The 12,025-nt window shown below is 45.4% G+C and overlaps 1 pseudogene; it reads right to left on the reverse strand.

Moving 5' to 3' along the window:
• Nucleotides 1-832: 832 nt before the first annotated feature.
• LOC121457442 lies at nt 833-1,222 on the reverse strand (annotated as a pseudogene).
• Nucleotides 1,223-12,025: the final 10,803 nt, after the last annotated feature.

Below are 12,025 nucleotides of genomic sequence, written 5' to 3' on the forward strand. Positions count from 1 at the left end.
CCACTGGAGTGTCTCATGATTTCTAGCTTTAGTCACCGAAGAGACTTTGATTTCTTTCTGGGAGTTGATCGGTTATGCGTTTCATAGAGAGCCTTTGCCCCATGTGTTCATATTTAACTGAGCCCGAGAGGCCTCGAAGGAGGTTGTGTGTCCTTGTGCTGTTCTTACAGAACACTTATCCATCCACTGAGCAGAAACCTTCCAGTCTCTTCTCTTTCCAGCCTGAAATTAGGTGGATTACACTCAGGACAAGAGCTGGAAGCCCCAACTCCAGCAGGATGACTGAAAGGGAAAGCTCTCTAGACGCCCGAGAAAGCATACTTTAACCTGAGAGGGAAAATGGGCCAGCAGTCTGGAGTAAAAGATCAATTCTCTCCTTTTGAACTACACTCCCCACTCTTTTTTGAGACAGAGTCCTGCAATCTAGCCCTGGCTGGCATGGAAGTCACTGTGCTACCCTTTAAATTGCTCAATCCTCCTGCCTCTGCCTTCGGATTAAAGTCATGCATCACCACGCCCGGCTTCAAGTAGACTGTAAGAAGCAGGCAGTCAAAATGCTTTGAGAAGTGATTGTCTTACTAGCCCACTAAACAGGAACCCGGCTTTGAGAATGCACCCCACTAAACTAGTGACAGCACAGAATTTAAAATAACTTCTCAAAATTAAAAAATAGCAAATATGGAGAAAAGACCCCAAGATCTATCCCTTCCTTTCCCCTCCCTTCCACCTCCCTCCTCTTTGCTTTTTTTTTGAGTTTTATTAGATATTTTATTTTCAGTAGCATAAACATTTATTGATAGTCCAATAAACATATTGTCAGTCAGCTTTTCAAGACCAAAGAATAAGACCTGAATTATAATGTATAGTTTGCTTCACATACTACGAACTCCATCCGTGTCACCTGTGGAATTTTAATCCTGAGCAATGCTGTTGGTTTCTTCTGAGGATAAATCCTGAACAGCAACCAAATCCTTAATTCTTGCTATCCAACCACTTTTTTTGATCTTTCTCTCTCACTCCATACATTGCAGACTGTTTAATGGATTTGTAATAAACTTCCAAGATGTAGGAGAATGTTTTGCTTATTGTTTGCCTGAAATCTTGGCTCTAGTTCATCTTTTTAAACAAAAAATAAGCTCCAAAAACACCCACAAGTTCAGCTGCTAAAACTCCTTTAAAGATCTTCCTTGCCAGTGGTTCCATGGTTCGAGTCATCCTGAGACCTGCGCACCCCGACGGCCTCTTTGCTTTCTTTTTAGTAAAATCAACCCGAGTGTGTGTGTGTTTGTGTGTGTGTGTGTGTCCATCGTGTTTTTAGTCAAGATAATCAACAGTTGCAAAAGCCTTGACCTTAAGCCTCCACTCCCTGCCCCCAGCGAAGGGTCACAGTGTGTGCTACCATAACTAGCTTAGGCAGTGTCGGGACGGCTTCAGGCACGCCATGCAAGCACTCACCTACTGATCAACCCCAGCCCCCCAAACATTTTATTATAGAACCTTTACTTTCCACCTAAAAGATGTACTCAATGGCCTTTCTTGAGTGTCCCCAGAGCTTACATGGTAGAAGGAGAGAATGGATTCCCCCAGTTATCCTCTGACTTACACACACACACACACACACACACACACACACACACACACACAGAGTGTGGCCCAGTTACCCTCTAAAAACAATAAATGTAAAAATAATTTTTAAATGCAGGTTGCCTGAACGTAAGCATTGAGACACTGGGACCTGATAACCAAGATGGTCATTCAGTGGCTACCAGGCACAATTCTAAGTCACGACAATTATCTCAGAAAGTATGTGACTCTAGAATCTTCATGTCAATAGCTCTGTAAGTCTATTATGGGTTACCCACATTCTTTCAGACTGTACTCCCTGACCCACTAGGCCCCATGGGAACTCTTTAGGACTCTGACTTGTGGAAACTAGACTTTGAGAAAGGCTAACCTAGAGCAGGAGGCTTACTTGGAGATGTTTTTGGAGGCTTCGGTCCAAGGTCAGCTGGCTTCCTTCCTCTGGACCTCAGGTGAGGTGGAACATTGCTGAAACTGGAGGACCGGGCAGGAGAGATGGTTCCCTCCACAAATGCTGAGCAGCACAGGAGAAAGAGGAAAAGGACGGGGACAAGATACCTCTGGTGTGGTTTCAATGGCCCCTACATGCTCAGGTCTTCAAGTAGTTGGCCTAAAGTTAGTGGTACTGTTTGGGAAGCTTATGGAACCTTTAGGAAGTGGAGCCTTGATGGAGGAAGTGTGTCAGTGGGCGTGGTTTTTGAGGTTTACAGCCTGGTCCAACTTCCTGTTCATTTCTCTCTGCTTCCTGTGTGTAGCTGCCATGTGATCAGCTAGCTTCCTGCTCTGTCCTCGTGCCTTCTTGTTGTCATTTCTTCCTTGTTCTGATGGCCTTATTCCCCTAGAGCTGTAAGCCAAAATAAACCCTTACTTCCTCAAATCCTTTTGGCTGTGGTATTTTATCACAGCAACTAAGAAAAGAAATCTTTGGGCTTCTGTGACATAATTCCTCTAACTAGGCCCCACCTTCAAAGATTCCTGCCACATCCAATAATGCCATCATTTTATGAATCTCCTACTGACGGTTCATTGACTAGGTCAGAGCCCTCATGATCCAATCGCTTTCCCAAGAGCCCTAGCTCTGAATATGCCGTGTTAAGTCTCAAACCTTTAACACGCACCATCTGGGAGACATTTTGTCTCCACACCATATAAGACTGGTAGCTTATACAGTGTGGATGATGCCGGACAAAGGGATGAGGTCCCAGAGAGAACAGCACACGATTTCATCAGACCACTCAAAATACCCTACAGCTCAAGACTTGATCAGTTTGTTTATTCTGTAATTTCCTATTTAACTTTTGAATCATTGGTGTTGGAAGGGAAACAGTAGCTATGGGAGGGCTAGAGCACTCAAACTAATTACACACATGTTTTCATACATCTGGTTATCAGCTTGAGAGGATAAAATACAAAGTGAAATAGACAATTGTATTTCAAGTTGTTCAGCTAAGATGACTGGGAAACTCGAGCATTTCCTTCCTCACTTCTCCCCCAGCAGGGCAGATTTGTAACCTTACCGTGGCTGTGGTAAGACACCTTGACCAAGGCAACGTCCAGAAGAAAGAGTTTATTTGGGGCTTGTGGTTTCAGAGGGTTGGTGCTGTGGGATAATAATCTTTTTGTACACTGTCAAGATGTGTCTCTGCCTAAGACACCTTCTGATTGATCTAATAAAGAGATGAATGACCAGTAGCGAGGCAGGAGAGAACAGGCAGGATTTAGAAGGAGAGAGAGGAAGAAGAGATGAATCGAGGCACATGGAGATGCCAGCTAGATGCCTACCAAGTCGGACATACAGAATGATGGAGAGGTAAAAAATCCATGTGATAGAATGCCGATTAAAAAACATGGGTTAATTAAGTTCTAAGAGCTAGTTGGAAACAAACATAAGCTAAAGGCTAAGTGTTCATAATTAATAAGAAGTCTCCATATCATTATTTTGGGCTAGCAATCCAAAGATAATCTGACAAGAAAGCTTACCACAGGTTGGGGTCCATGATCACGGAGTTGGGGTTCCAAGTGCCAGGCATGGAACAGCAGCTGAGAGCTTACATCTTGAATAGCAAGTAGGAAACAGAGAGGACATTGGGAATGGCATTGAGTCTTTTGAAACCTCAAAGCCCACCCCCAGTGATAAACCTTCTCCAGTAAGGCCTTACCTCCACTCTTCCTAATCTTTCCCAATTAGTTTCACCAATGGGGACCAAGTATTGGAAGCTATGTACCTATGAGGGCCATTCTCGTTCAAACCACCACAGAGGGTAAGTTAGAGTTTATGTTGTAATAAAACATGAAATATGCCTTTCCGGTCATCTCTTGTCAACTCTCTATGGTGCACTGTGGGGGCTAGCCTTCCGCTAGGAGAGAAGTCACGATCGTGAGACACCGGGCCTAGAGAACTGGGTTGTGTGATCTCATCTGCTTCCCAGACACCCTCGAATCACCTGCTTCCGACCTGCTGGCTCAGATGATGATGATGCATTTGGTAACCTCTTCAACTCTGCCCTTCCGCAGTGTGTGCCAGCCCAGTTCCTATACTAAATCTGTCAGTCTTGGAATAATTTGATAGTCATTTTCCTGACTGAATCCTGGCTGGTATGTTGGAATTTCAGAAGCTGTTTATAATTTAGTCAGCACTCGTGGAAGTGAAACAGAAGTCTTGCTTCCAAATACATCAAAAGATACAAGCAAAGAAAATAACAGAAGTATAACAAAGAAAATAGGCAGGGAAACAGGGCAGGAAGCAAGATGGCAGCGTGACTCCAGGCACAGCAGTTATGCCATCCAGTGCCAGAACTTTTACGTCCCTTTGATAGTGGGCAGAGGCTCTTGGTTGGAGTAAAAGTCAACTCAGCAATCCCATGACTGCTCATCTAAGGTGATTTAAAGTAATATCAAAAGATTATAATTAAAGGCTGGTAGGAATGTGTGGGTGAATATAAACAAAAGGAAATGAGATTTAAGGGAACAAGAATTAAAAAGGATGATTAGATTACCTTAAAAAATCCTGTTGGCACAACTGTTAGACAACTTTCTCTTCACCGTGCAAAGCTGAAATTAGCTCACAAGGAGAGCCCTGCCAGGGTTTGGTATTTCTCAGCTCTCCTCATTTATCGGCACCTACAGGCTTTGCACACAGACTCCCAGCAAGTTCAGATAAGCAGAAAGGTCTGTGATTCCCCTTGTCTCTTTGCTAGAAACAAGAAAACCTTTCTCCAATGTTCCATTGCACTTCTTTTGTCTTGTACCTATTACCTGCATTGCCTAAAATATGCAAGGCAAACAAAGGCAGAGCCAAACACAATGATCATCATAATTATTTTGTTCAATTTTCATGTCTATTCACTTGAAATACCTTTGTGTATAGTGCTAGACAAGGATCTAGCTTACTTTATTTGATGAATGACTAAGTATTTGAATACCATTATTGACCAAACCATAGTTTCCTTAGTGATTTGAAATGCCTCCTTTAGCACCAGCCCCCGCCCGCATTTACCCAAGTGTGTGGGGTGCTAAAGTTTCCCAAGGTTACTTGCCAGTACACCAAAGTCACCAACTGTTTCCTGTTATCTATGAGGGAAAACAACCCCAAAATTTTTGTTCTTTTCATATTCTTGAGAAGTTATTGTTGCCACCTGCCAGGACAGAGAAAACTCTTTCGAATAGTACTCCAGAAACCATCTGCTCCCTTGGGGGAGATGGAGCATCTCCACAACAAGCAACATCCCAGGCCAGATTTCTCTGAACATGTATATACTTATCAGAAGGATACATCCTTTTCTTCACACTAGGACATGTATGTTTGTTGGCTGGTTGTTAAATTTGCTCAGTTAGAACAAGGCAGGCTGGGTGGATTAAACAACAGAAATTATATTCTGTGGGATCTGAAACTGGAGTCCATGACCAAGGTACAGATTTGGTATCTGGGGAAGACGCACTTCCTGGGCCATGAAGCTGCCTTCTCCAAGTGTCAACACAAGGAAAAAGGGCAGAAAAACTTACCAGTGCATCTTATCACCAATCCCATCCATGGTGGCTGCTTTCGTCAATGGTCCATCTTCAAAACATTGTACTGGAGATCAGGGCTCTGTCCTGGCTTCATTTCCTCCACTATGATAAAACACTCTGACTAAAAGCAACTTGGAGAAGAAGGGTGTTTATCTGGCTTACAGTTCTAGGCCACAGTCCACCACAAAGAAGTCTCAGTGCCAGGGCCTAAAAGTAGCTGATCACATCACATCCACCCAGAAGCAGAGAGATGAATGTACCCAGTGCCTGGTTCTTTTAGGGATATTGGGGTGTTGCTGGAACATGGAGGCTGGAGAGGTCTTAGAGATAGACAGACAAGATTGTCACTTCTGCCTCGTGTTTCTAGGTTCTTATGAACAGAGAAAGAATTTAAACACAAGACAAGATGAGTTGAAAGTTTTATTATAAAGCAAAATTTATACACAAAGTAAAGGTGGGCTCCTGGAAAAAGCTGCATCCCCCAGGACTTTGCATAGCATCTTTTGAGCAAACTGTAATGTGCTGGTCATTTTTTTAATCAACTCGACACTGCTAGGATCATGAGAAAAGGAGGTAAACCCAATAAAGAAAATACTTCCATTAGGTTGACCTATACAAACAAGTCTATAGGGCGTTTTTTTAATGATTGATATAGGAGGCCCCAGTCCAACTGCAGGCATGCCACCCCAGGGCAGGTGGTCTTGGGTTGGACAAGAAAGCAAGCTGAGCAAGCCATTGGGAGCAAGCCAGTAAGCAGCATTCCTCCATCGTCTCCTCTTCAGTTCCTGCCTTGAGCTCCTGTCTTAACTTCCATTCAAGACTGTAAGTGGTAAGATGAGATAAACCCTATTCTCCCCGAGTTGCTTTTGGTCATGGTCTTTATCACAGCAATAGAGACGAACTAGGACAGACCTGCTGGGATTTCAGTATTTGAAGCTCCTGTGAGCAGGGAAAGGACTGCTTGGCAGAGGGAGTTCCGTCAGGAGCTCTGGGGAAGAATGTGAGTCAACTCCTTACTGACTCCAACTTATCAGTAAGCGTTCCACCACAGATGTGCTTCCAGAATGTGTGGACCAGTGCTCATCTCCCCTAGAAGGGGTAATTCCCATGTTCTTGTCACCTCTCTCATTTGGCCCAAGTGTGCACGTGCACGCATGCACATACACACACGTACACATATATGTATATAATATGCATATATGTATAAAATATATGTATATTTGCACTGTCTTGGTAGGCTAGGGAGGTGAACATCTTCCACACACGTCTTACATACTCTCAAATATTTTCTTTTAATAAGTTTAAAGGATTCTGATTTACCTTTGGATTTATAGTCCTTCTAGAAATCTCTCTGGATAAAAGATAAAACAGAAATTGTGTTTTGTAACATGAGGGCCCCGCTTCTTGGGGTTTCTATCCTGCCCAGTTCCCACAGCTGATAAGGTCCAAAAGAAAATCACACAGAGGTCTCTATAAGTTATAAACTGATTGGCCCATTAGCACAGGGTTCTTATTAACATGATTGACAGAATACAGAATTGTCCCACACCAGTGTTTCATGTTTGTTTTTTATTTAAAAATCCAGTGGCCCCAGCATTTATTGTCTACCCTGCTCTCTGAGCACACATCCCCACATCTCCTCTATTAGAACCAGGTTCCTTTGTCGGCTTCGGCTCTCGGCTCTCTGCACAGTGCCACCACTCTGTGGGGTTCTCCCTGTGTTTCAGAGCAGCTTTCCCCATGGCAGGGGTAACAGGGTTATGCTTCTGCACACGCTAACTGGTGCATGTAGGGGGAGGGAAAGGTAGGGGAGCTTACTATCTTCCCCTCCTTCCCTTCTTTCCCTTCCTTTTTCCGGTTTTGGGTGGTACTGTGGGTTGAGCCTAGGGCTCATACATGCGCATTTCCTCTCAGGAGATGCTCCAAGGTTTAAGACTCCCTTCAAACTGCGCACCCAAAAGTGTACTTATATTGTTGTGTCTAAGTGAGCTAGGCTTGAGGTTAACCGAGGATGTCTTCCTCTGACGGTAAATCTAGAATGATGACTTTGCATGATTTCCCTTTTATTTTCACTTTTTCATTATTAAAACAGTTTTCCCATCATAGTGCCTTTTGGGACTTAGAATGTTATCCGGGCTGGATTAAGGAGTAAAGCCTGACAGTGGGGCATGAGGCCATTGCTCAGCCACTGGTCTGGCAGCTGCTTAGGAATCCCCTCTAAAGTGGGGTAGCAATAGTCAGAGTCTGTCCCAGAGTTAGCTTGTCTGCATCTTTTACCAGTAGGGATACAGCTGCTATAATGCAGAGACGAGGAGGCCAGCCCTCTGCCACAGGTCTGACTTTTTGGACAGGTAGGTCACTGGGCGCTTCCATGGCCCCACTGCCTAAATGAGCATCCTCTTTTGCTATTCCCTTGTGCTGATCCACAAGCAGGTAGAAGTGCCAGAGCCTCCAGGAGTTTCTGTTTCAGAGTGTCAAGTGCCTTCTGTCTTTCCTCAGTCCAGATGAAGTCATCCTTAGTGGTTTCATACAGGGGGTTAGCTGTTTCGGCAAACCCAGGGATCCAGAAGTGACAGAATCTGGCAGTCCCCAGGAACTCCCGTACTTGTTTGGCAGAAGTGGGAGTTGGGATTTTTAGTACTGTCTCCTAGCGGGTCTCAGAAAGCCATCGTTGGCCTTCTTTAAGGATGTATCCCAGGTACATTACCTGTCATTGGCAGATCTGAGTCTTCTTTGCCGAAGCCTGGTATCCCAGGTCCCTGAGGGTACATAGTAGACACGCGGTTCCCTTCAGGCACCTTTCCCAGCTCTTCAGCGGCAATAACAGGTCATCCACATTCTGTAACAGACTTACTTCCTGGTTCTGGAGTCAGTACTCACCCAGGTCTTCATGTAGTGCCCCATCAAAGATGGTGGGAGAGTTCTTAAATCCTTGAGGCAACCAGGTCCAGGTTAGCTGTCCACTGATCCCGATCTCTGGATCATGCCATTCAAAGGCAAAGTAGGTCTTGCTCTTGGGGACCAGTGGCAGGCTAAAGTATGCATCTTTTAAATCCAGTACAGTGTTCCATTGCCGATTGGGAGGCAGGGTACTCAACAGTATACAAGGATTGGGAATGGTGGGATGTATATCCATAACCCTCTTGTTCACTTCCCTTAATTCCTGTACTGGGCGGCAGTCATTGGTGTGAGGCTTTTTAACTGGTAACCAAGGCGTGTTCCAGGCTGACTGGATAGGTTTTAGGACCCCAAGGTTCATAGCTTCCATGTGTAGGAGGTGATGACTCTTTTAGCCTCCAATGGCATGGGGCACTAGTGGACCGTAATGGGATCTGCTCCTGCCTGATCTCAACACAAACTGGGGGCCTGTGAAGGGCCAGTCCCACGCCTCCTGTCTCTGCTCAAGCCCAAGGGAACTTCCGGAGCAGTCCTCTATGTCAGGCTCAGGTTTCCCTGGTTCTTGGTAAAGTCTCTATTCCTCAGTTAGGTCACTTGTAAACAAGACCCAGACCGGTTATCCATTCTGGTAGACTAATTTAGCTCCCTTGTCAGAAAAGGAGATTTGGGTTTCACTTTGGACTGGAGGTCTTGGCCCAGCAGAGGGTAGAGGCTTTCAGGTATTACCAGAAATGAATGGGTTACCTGTCCCATCCCCAAGTCCACTGTTCTTCAGGTAGTCCATGAGTAAAGTTTGGTCCCTATGGCCCCTTGGACCCAGGTAGTTTTGGTGGACATGGGACCTCCTGGTTTCAGCAAGACCAAGTTTTCTGTCCCTGTGTCTCCCATGAAATCAATTGGTTTCCCCTGCACCTTTAAAGTTACCCTAGGCTCAGGGAGGGGATCGGAATCCTGTCTCCCCTAGTCACGGTCCTCCTCATTTCCCATGTAGGCTGGCAGAACTTGAGTTGTCTGGGGAGGCCCCTTCCTCTTTGGGAAATTTTTGACCCAGTGTCCCTCCTCATTACAAAAGGCACATTGATTCTTTCCTGCCTTTGGTTTGTAGTGCTGTCCTCTCTCATCCCGCTGGATTGACTTCACGTTCCTGGAGTTTGTGACCATGAGGATTTCTCTCAAGTCTTCCCTGTGCTGAGCTTGCTGTTGTTCTAGGATCCTGGTGAGACTCTTTTCCTGCCTCTTTTCTTTCTTTCCCTCTCTCTGTTCTGATGTCTCTTTCTTATTATAAGCCTTTTCTGCCACTGCAACTAGATCCCTCAGATTCTTTTCCCCTTACCTTTCTAAAGACTGTAACATTTTCTTTATATCTGGAGCTGCCTGGTTTATGTGGGTAAACATTTCCATCTGGGCTGACTCTTCTGTCTCAACATTATATGGTGTGTATTGGTGGAAAGCTTCCAGGAGTCTCTCTAAATAAACTACTGGGCTTTCCTCTGGCCCTTGCCTGACATCATAGACATTAGACATGTTGGTCAGCTTCTGAGCCACCAATTTGAGACCTGTTGGCCAAGCCTGGCAATAGATCTAGAGCCTCTCCTTACCTTGTGCCATGTTATAGTCCCAGTCAGGTCAGGTAGAAGGGAAACCAGTGTTTATTACAGCTGGGTCTGTGGAGGAATCCCCTGTTGGCCCTGGAACCCGTCTGTGAGTGGCCCCCAGAATCTGATTCCGGTTCTCAGTAGTGATCAATATTTTCAGGAGTTGCTGGCAATCATCCCAGGTGGGCAGATGGGTGAATAGAACAGTGTCTAAGAGATTAACACAATCTTGGGGGTTTTTTGAGAAAGAGGCCTTCTGGGTGCACCAGTTGTAGAGATCACTGGTGGCAAAGGGCCAGTAGTGGAAGGGCTGGTTCCCATCTCCATCAGGAGGACCTGCTGGCCAGAGTGTGAGGGTGACCAACTCCATTTGTGGAGTTGCTGCTCCCCTCCGGCTCCTAATGGCCTGTGACTAACATAGAGAAGAATAACGGGTTAATATAAGTTATAAGAGCTAATACAAAGCCTGAGCTAATGGGCCAATCAGTTTATATCTAATGTAGACTCTCTGTGTGATTTTCTCTGGAACTAAATGGCTGTGGGGTCTGGTGGGAGGACAGAAACCCCAATGAGCAGGTCCTCATGGTACAGGAGCCATTTAGTAAGGCTACCTGGTCTCCAGACACATCAGATTCAGAGTTACAGACAGGCCAGACTGGGTCCTTGACAGAATGGTCTCAGATGAGAGATCCCCGTCCAGACGAGGAAAGGGGACACCTCCTGATTCCTCCAGGTTGGCCCTCTAGAGTGTCTGTCAGGGCAAATTGACCTGTTCAGATTCAGATTCCAAGATCAATGACGACAAAAATGGAACAAGTCAGACAAGACTTCGAACACAGTTCTGCAGTTGATCAGAATAAACATTCGAGGTTGGGAGTCCCAATCGGGATCCCTGAGCATCTCAGATGAGCTCCCAAATGTTAAGCACAGTCCACAGGGACCCCAAAAGACCACCAAGGAGTCCTACTCACCAAAATGCAAAAGTAGGGTTTATTGTGTGCACAATGTAAGCTGGCAGGGACCTCGTCAAAGCAACTGGTGCAGCAGCATCAAGGAGAGCTGCCCGCCCCTCCAGAGGGCATCGTTTAAAGGCAAAACCCAGAAAAGTTACATTAACAGGGTGTGGGGTGATGGGTTCAATGCTGATTGTCTTGTGCCTAAGGACTTTTCAGAAATTTTATTATCAAACCTGACCTATTGCTTGTCAAGCTTTCTTATTGGCTGACCTTCGGGTGGGGATATTCTATGGTTAACTGTACTTTTGCCCCTAGGCATTTCTGAGGACTGGAGTGTTTTATGGAAAATAGCCTACACAATACACAAGACGGAGGCAGAGAACAAAAATAGAGGAACTTTGGTCTTCAGTGCCCTGTGGGTTTTTTTTTTTAATTATTATTATGTATCTACTAAGAGTGTACTCAGCTACAGCAATAAAGGAGCTGACAGTCAGGATCATGGGATAGAGGGCCCCTCCCCCACACTTGTCTTTCTTCTCTGTCACCTTTCGATGCAAACCTTCATCGGCATCCTTGTAACCCCTTGTGGCAGGTGGCTGCTATCCTTCCAGGCCTTAGCTGGTATAAAGACACAAAAGAAAAGCAGTTTTCCCAGATGAATCCACTCTGCAGACTGGTGCTGGTTCCTTGGCCGTGACCCCCTATCCCCCCACTCGGTGCAAAGGAATCTGGGAAAGGGAAAGCTGAGATGGACAGGGGATGTCTGGATCAGACCTGTTTGTTGACTGTATGAAGCATTATTGGTACAGCCATGATCATTCATATGTGTCCCCCACAGCTGCTTTTGCTAGGACAGAAGACCTGGGGAGCAGGGACAATGTTCCCAGAAGACTGAAACTACTTACTGTGTTGGATCTTTACAGAAAGGCCTTGCAAATCCTTCAGCTAAAGAAGGAGGGCAAAGCCAAATGGTGAAAAACCACAAGT

The sequence above is a fragment of the Microtus oregoni genome, unplaced genomic scaffold, assembly GCF_018167655.1.
Source record: "Microtus oregoni isolate MIOR12 unplaced genomic scaffold, Mior012 000016F_ref0000370, whole genome shotgun sequence".
NCBI lineage: Eukaryota > Metazoa > Chordata > Mammalia > Rodentia > Cricetidae > Microtus > Microtus oregoni.